At 24.7% G+C, this 8,399-nt stretch overlaps 1 long non-coding RNA gene across 1 annotated transcript; it reads left to right on the top strand.

Moving 5' to 3' along the window:
• The first annotated feature begins 3,789 nt into the window (after positions 1 to 3,789).
• LOC120076653 (uncharacterized) lies at positions 3,790 to 5,113 on the top strand. The gene is made up of 2 exons (XR_005481595.2): positions 3,790 to 4,081; positions 4,876 to 5,113. It is a non-coding gene; the product is annotated as an uncharacterized LOC120076653 (long non-coding RNA).
• The last annotated feature ends 3,286 nt before the right edge of the window (positions 5,114 to 8,399 follow it).

The following is an 8,399-nucleotide window of genomic DNA, read 5'->3' as shown; positions in this document are numbered from 1 at the left end:
TAATGCACCTATGTTGTACCTAAAATAAATGTCGATATACTTAATTTACCACTAAAATGCACGTGGGCGATGATGTAAATAAGAAAAACTTCCAAAAAAAAAAAGACATAAAATGATGTCATAATGGAAAAAGCAACAAATAGAATGGTTACCAACGAAATGAATGGTTCTACTTTAAAAGTTAATAGAATATATTGACAAAAAAAAAAAAGAATAATAATTCAACTAACATATAACGAGTGCATAAGTACATATTAAGTGATGAATTTAGTATGTCATTATTATAATTTGATATATATTATTGTATATTCCATATATTGGTTGAATGATATACGAAATAGAAAGTATATTAAATATATAATTTATATATTCATTAACAAGAGTAAAATTAGAATAATTAAAAAAGGAAAAATATGACTAAAGAATTTGTGCCATATTTACAAATTTAAAAATTTAAGACTCTGTTTGGTAACCATTTGATTTTTGTTTTTATTTTTGAAAATTAAGTCTATTTCATATACATTTCTTACGATGATTTGCATTTCTATTAATTACAATGGTTAAATTCTTAGCTAAATTCCAAAAACAAAAAAAACTTTTTGAAAGCTACATTTTTTTAGTTCTCAAAATTTAGCTTGGTTTTTTTTAACAAAATAGATAACAAATGAAGAAATTTGGAGGTGAAAATAGTGTTTATAAGCTTAATTTAAAAAAATAAATAAAAAATAAAAAGATTACCAAATAATACCTAAATATTGTGATTTTCTTGTCATCCTTATAATTTCCTTTTCTCTTTTATTTTATTATTATTATTTTGATGCATTATAATAGACAATTCCGTCAAAAAAAAAAAAAAAAAAAGTCTTAAGATAACATTTTTTAATGTCAAATAATTATTAGACATAATGAAGGAATCATTGTCGTATATATTATATAAAATATTTCTTGGATTGTAAAATTGACCAAATTTTGTAACTTCTTTAATCATTCATGGCTTTCTATGTATAAGATGTGAGATTAATCTTTATTTATAAAAAAATAGCATAGTTTAATCATAATTAGAAGTAATTGATATATACAATATTTCTTTTAAAAGGTCGGTTCAAATCCATCATACTCTCATTTATGATTAAAAAGAAACCTTGGGTTTACAAACTTTATTCATTATTTATTATAGGAAGGTTAATGATTTTATGATGTTCAAATACATTATATTAGAAGTGTACATGTTAAACATGTCCATATTGAAAATACATACATTTTTACATGATCCATTTTTATGGCGCGATTTGTCTAACTTGAAATGATTATTAGGATAAAAAATATATATTGAACTATACTATCAATGGTCATTTTAGTAAAGAATATGTATTTTTTCTAAATTTACATGTCATAATTACCCTTTTATTGTTTAACTACTAATAAAGTTTTGTTTGAATTTCATTTTCTTTATTCTTATGTTTACTTTTAGTTTTCAAAGGCTATATGTATATATTGCAAAAGAAGAGGATTTTACAGTGAGATAAAAGCAAGACATATATAATTAGAAAACTAGAAACAAACAATATTACCTTAAGTTTAAATTTGTCTTCTCCTATTGTCTTAAGTTTTTTAATCAATCGATGATTTAAGATAGTATCGAAATAGGTAGTCTAGAGAAATCTTGCGTTCAAACCTCTGTAATGTTATTTCTTCATAAATAATATCGATGTCCACTTATTAGATCTACTTCATATTTCAAGCCATAAATAAGGAGAATATATATATATATATATATAATCTAGTTAATCTCAAGCAAACTTACTAAAATCAAATTAGCAAGTGATATTTCAAAATGAGTATAGGAAAATAAAAAAGTTTAGAAAAGTCCAAGAATAACATTTACATTTTATCATATAATATATATAATATTGTTTTAATAGTATCTAAGAAAATATTTTATAGATGAATATGTTGCCCATCTCAATTTAAATGGGTTTCCATATCTTAAAAGTTTCTTAAACAAATATAGGGGCTCAAATATATAATTTAGTTAATTGCCTTGATTTCTATATATTAAAAGTATTGTGCTTTTTTATAATTAAATCTAAATGAGAAAAGGGACAAACATCCTTATTAAAATAAAAGTTACTCTTGCTATTACTAGTTTTTGCTATTATTATATGATTGAATCTATCTGAGATTTAATTAAAAGAAGATTCTTAAAGTGGTGTTTTTTATAATAGGGAAATTCTAAAAGAGGTTCAAACTATGATTATTGCTCCTAAATTTAGAAACTCTCCCTAACTTTCAAAATATATACTATTAATAAATTGTGTTTTAAATTAGATTAAGGGAGTTCATTTGAAGTTAAAATCACTATGAATTAAAAATTTTAAAAGCTAGATAGCTCATGATATATTTAATAATTTTATATAACATATTATCTTTATATCTCCTCCGCAACATCAACTAAGTGTCTAATAGTATTAATGCAAGCAAAAATGATATTCTTTAAAGTGATAAAATAATATTGTCGAAATTTGAACATAGTACTTTTCGATTAACTATTACTTTACTATGTCAAATATAACATCTACATTTTAATTTTGTGTCGAAAATATTTATGCACTTTATAAAATGACTCATAAGCCAGAATCTATTAGTTTTTTCATTTAACAATTTTCTAAAATTATTTATCAAACTTACTATCAAAGAATAGTTATTTTCAAAATTATTATTACCATATAATAGTTTTATTTTCGCAAGTTAAGGTCGTATGTTCCATAGATAACTTTATTTAATCATGACAATATCTTGTCTTCGAGAGATGATATTAAATGACATGGTAAGAGGATAACTTCCAATTAATAAAAAATTATATTCATTAAGAAAATATCAAGTAAATATATCCGACTCACATAATTAATTAAAGTATTGTCTTCTCAATTTTTTTTTTTTTAATATTACATGACGAACCGAATAACGAAAATTTAAACTTCCAATCTTAAAATGGAGTAAATAAAAATGTTTTACTCACGGAGGTATGATCAAATTTGCAATTGGAGTATCGTTAAAAAATGGTTGGTTCCCAAATAATTGATATTGAAAGAATATAAATTAATGGCACATTAAAATTTAAATTAAAAAAAAAAAAAAGGAATGGAACAATTTATGATAAAAGATTTTTTTTTAAAAAAGGTTTTTCTAATACATGCATTAGAGTTTTTGGTGGGAGGAATGTCGGGATCGAAATAAGGGTTTTGTGATCCAAAAACATTTCAACTCTGATTTTTTTTTTTTTTTTAATATAGAATATTTTAAATGACATTTTAATAAAATATACTTTATATTCCTATATTTGAAAACAAAGTTGAGTACTTTTTATTCATTTTCCAACAATGATCATAGAATGATAGAAGTTTCTGCAAAGAATAATAGGTAGATATGTTTAACTTAAAAGGTCATTTTTGTAAAGAACTTTCCCCCCTTAATAATATATAATTGCAAGTGTGGAATTTTTGTCACTACAAGAAATTGATTATTTAGTGACATATTTTTAGTGACATTTGCAATTTTTGTCACTAAAAGCCTATTATAGCGATGCATGTAAAAATGTCACAAAAAGTTCATTATTAGCAACACATCTTTAATTAATGTCACTAAAAGAATTAGCAACATAACTACCAATGCCATTAAATATTGAATATTTTTAGCAACATAGAAAGGTATCTCTAAATATATATAATTTTATAAAAAAATAAAAATTGCAGGTTTTTTCCTCACTCTTCTTCCCCCCAATTATTTCCCCTCTTCCATTTTCCCTCCTACCATTTTTTATCCACTCACCCTTTCCCTCCCTAACTCTCCATTTCCTCACTCTTTCACTCAACTCTATTGTTGGACAGTCGTTGCACCTGAATGGCCGACTACTGTATTCGAACATAGGAATGTGACTACTACTGCACCTGAACGGACGGATGACGATGACCCTCTTTGACGCGAACGGATAGCGACTATTACTACACTTGTTTAGACGAGTTGCTGCACTCAATTTGGACAGAACGCAAGAATGGTTTGCCTAGAATCCATTCATTTTCAGGTATTTTTATGTGAAGTTTCTATCAATTAGTACACATTTAACCCCAATTTCAAAACTCACACAGCTTTTCGACAATTTTCACCTTCGGCAAATCACAAGATATTTATTTTCAAAGAGTCCACTCATTTTTAAGTGATTTTTTTGGATAAAATTTCTATTGATTGGTATATATTTTATTAGTATCTATAGCCTATCAATTTTTCATCCATTTTTAAATAACGTAAATTAGGAACTTAACAAGTTAACTTCTAAATTCAAGAAAGTTTACTTTCTTAGATTTATGCCTTTTAATTTCTTTATTTATTAATAAATACTTCTTGTATATAGAAGAAAGATGATGAAGAATTTAGAATATTTGTACCAAATCCCTAAAAAAATGGAGTTAAGTTCAAGAATTTAGGGGATATTTTTGATAAAAAGTGTTGGATTAGACTAGTATATGCAAACTTGGTATAACTAAATTGTTATGACTATCCTGTAGTAGTAGTTTTTGCTATGTTATTACTCAAGGATTTTTCATCGTTTCAGTTCTTGATATAAATGGTTGAAAGTATTGAACTTGTAATATCTAGAACCTTCCATAATTTGTTTTTTTTTTTTTGACAATATGTACGTGGCAAAGTATAGAATGGTTTGGTGTTTGTTTTAGAATATGGTTGTACTTTTGATTAGTCATTACTTAAGGTTTTGTTATGTTTGAGTTAGTTTGATAGGTTTTGTTCCATTCTTTATTCTCACGTGCTTATATATTTCACTTCTTTATTTGTCATATTTGATGTCTCAATGGTCTTCAGAACAAGATTTAAAGTTGAATTTTGACGGAGATGGAAAGAGTTTTGGGGTTGGTATTTTATACTTTTGTTTCAAAATGATGTTAGCTTCAATGACATTTGTTGAACTTTTGTTATGCAAACTTGTGATAGCTAGTGCCAGTACTAATTTTGTTCCTTTTGGTTGAAGTAACTTGACAATTATAACTTAGGTTGATATTACTTGAACTCATTAGAAAATTAACGAAGTTTGTTGATATAACTTGTCATGTTAACTTGTGGCCATGTTGATATTATTTCATTTTATTTCAATGATAGTATTGGAAATGTGTATCTTCACTTGTAACTTTTAGTTTAAATGTAAATTGATTAGTTGATTCATAATTTGTTCAAATGATTATTATATTTTAAAATTTTATAACATATATTTATTTATTAAATTGAAAATTATTTTTCAATTACTAAAATACTTTTATCAATGTTTTCTATAATACTAGTAAATCTAATTTTTAAAAATAACTTCTATAATGAAACAAAATATTAATTTTACCGATGCTTAAATATGTTGCAAAAAGGTACTTGTAAAGACCACAAATAAACATTTAACAATAGTTTTATATGTTGCTAAAACTTAACTTTTAATGGTACATTTTTTACATCACTGTATGACAAATAATATGCAGTTAAAAGTGTGCATTTAGTGATGCGTACGTGTCAGTAAAAGTAGCCCTTTAACAGTGTGCTATAAATGCGTCGCTAAATCCTTTAGCTACATAGATACAACAACATTCTTAACGACGTGTACCTTTAGTGGCGCGTTTGGAGCTTTAACAACGCGTTTTATTCGTTAGTAAAAGTAGATTTTCTTGTAGTGTCACTTGCTTAAGCCTATTGGTGATTTAAAGATGGTATCAGAGCCAATGGCAGATCCAGGATTTTATCTAGGGGTTACAAGTACATACAAATTTCATTTTAGATATATCGATGTAATATGCAAGTCATATAATATCGTCAAAGCGAACATAACTAAACTGACGAACAATGATATATCCAAAATTTCATGTTAGAGGGCACGACTTTACATAAAGTTAGAATTTTAGTCCATCACGACTTTACATAAAGTTAGAATTTTAGTCCATTAACTTCTAATTTGGTGTCATATATAGTTCTTGAACTTTAAAAAATATATACTAGATCACTGAAATCTCGATTTGTGTGGTTTATACGTAGTATAAAAAATAATTAACCCTACCTTCACCCTTAAGCTTGTGAGTCAATCGGTAATTTAAGAGTTTTACTTATTGTTATTTTTTTAAAAAAAAAAAAAAAATCCTTAGGTTTAGAGTGTTCAATAAATTAATTAAAAAAATACTACGATTTAATAAAATGTGTTAATTTTCTAAACTTAATTTTAAAAATTAGAAAGAAAAAACGGAGATCAGTATCAACCGGTAATAAAAAGAAAAAAACCGTGTCAAAATAACGTGAAAGTAATAGGAAGCTAAGTTTGTTTGTATCATATATTAAATCCAACCTCACAAAAAAAAAAACAAATAAATAAATCCAAGAAACATGTTGGCATAGCTTTAATTTTTTGAAATGGAAAAAAAATATATTAATTCATGTTGTAAAGAGTTTTCAATCCCAATGAGAAACCAAAATTTGTGAAAAGTATGTTTTTGTGAATTGTCAATAACTATTTATTCGTATTCATCTCCTATTATGGTCCCGTACGATGTCGTTTTATATATCTTATGACATTAAAATTGCATGTGAAAAATGTAATATTTTTATTTATTTATTTATTTTAATATTTTTTGGGACAAGCTTAGGGAAATTGATTTTGACATTAAGTTTTGATTTTTGGATGGAGAGAATATTGGGTGTGGCCAACCAAATCTTGCAAAATCGTGGTTTCACTATATATCGTTTTCGTCAGTTTTTTTTCCCTACATTTAATTATTGTGCTTAATTATAGATAAATTAAATCATTATTATAAATAGAATTTATTTTAAAGGGTAAAATTATTGAAAATATTTATAAAAAATAGTAAAATATCATAGCTAGACAACGAAATTTTGTTATATTTATAAATATTTTTATTCATTTTCATATATTTAAAAACAATCCTTATATCAATAGGTTATTAAATTTTTAATATGACAATCAACTTCACTTTTGTGTTTATTATGCGATCTTGACATATTTGAGTTTTTATAAAATTAATTGATCTATTATATATAATTTTAAATTTTATATCTATTGAGACGATGAATTTTCAATTTTGTGTCTTGTAAATTTGTTAATTTTTAAAAAATATTAATAATTTAAAGAAATAATTGACACAAAATTAAATGTTTAAGAACTTATTAAACACGGTTAAAACTTCAAAAACCTAATACACACAGAATTGAAAGTTCAAGAATTTATTAGATACCTTTAAAAATTGAAGGATCCATAAGTGAATTAAACTTTTATAATTTAATCTTTGGAGGGAAACAAATCAATTTATACCCCAAATTTTGATGATATCAATTTAAACTATAAATTGATCATTATAACAATTTAAACTCTAAGGTGTCTTAAATGAATCAATTTCAATAATTTTTTTTGTTTGTGATTATTTACTATTTTAATCTCATTTCATTTAAAATCAACTCAAAATCATCATTATGAAATTAATATTCACCCAAAATCCAGTCAAAGTAGCAATAAAATTTGTCACATATTTTTCTAAAAAAGAGAAGTAGAGAAAGAGTAGGCATAGACAATTTGAAAAACACCACTCGTTTTGACCCAAAACAAAAAACAAAAAAAACTTATACATGTGGAAATTTTGCATTATGATCTCTAAAAAGAATTCTTCACGAAAACTTTAAATTGATACCACTAAAAATGTTTAGAATTTTTAATAACTCTATTATTAGTTTAAATTTTCAAATAATACGGCGTAAAAGTTTAGGCATATAAGTTAAAATATTTCGCGAAGATAATAGCGGATACAAATGTAATTTCAATTGGGTCAAATAATTTACAATTCTTACCTATATTTACATTTTAGTTAATTAAAAGCTAAAAAAAATAGTTTTGCTGGTTGGTCAATATAAATGGACCTACTTCTAATTTAGCCTAAAAATTTTAGAATTATTGGAAAGATGAAGCTAAAATATGCCATATTCAATAGCTAGATAAGAAGCTGATTAAAAGAAAATTAGGGTAAATGGTAAAAAAAATACTCGAAGTATGGTGGTAATTGCAATTACACACTTAAACTTTTAATAGTAAAAATTGAGTTCTTAGACTTATACAAAAATTAAAATAATCTGTAAACTTATAATAGACGAGGTAGAAACAAGGTCCAGATGATGATGTATAACTGTAATTATATATATATATACCACCATATGTTTTTTTAAAAAAAAAATTATTTAAAATCATTGATGTACTCAAACAATAATAAAATTTGATATTTATTTTTACAAAAGTAAATGCAAATGAAAATTTTCTTTTAGAAAGTATTAGCAAAACATAGCATCAATCCCTGATT

Source organism: Benincasa hispida, chromosome 4 (genome assembly GCF_027475165.1).
Source record: "Benincasa hispida cultivar pf3 chromosome 4, pf3_genome.v1.1, whole genome shotgun sequence".
In the NCBI taxonomy this organism is placed as follows: domain Eukaryota; kingdom Viridiplantae; phylum Streptophyta; class Magnoliopsida; order Cucurbitales; family Cucurbitaceae; genus Benincasa; species Benincasa hispida.
This window is presented reverse-complemented; position numbering and strand designations above follow the sequence as displayed.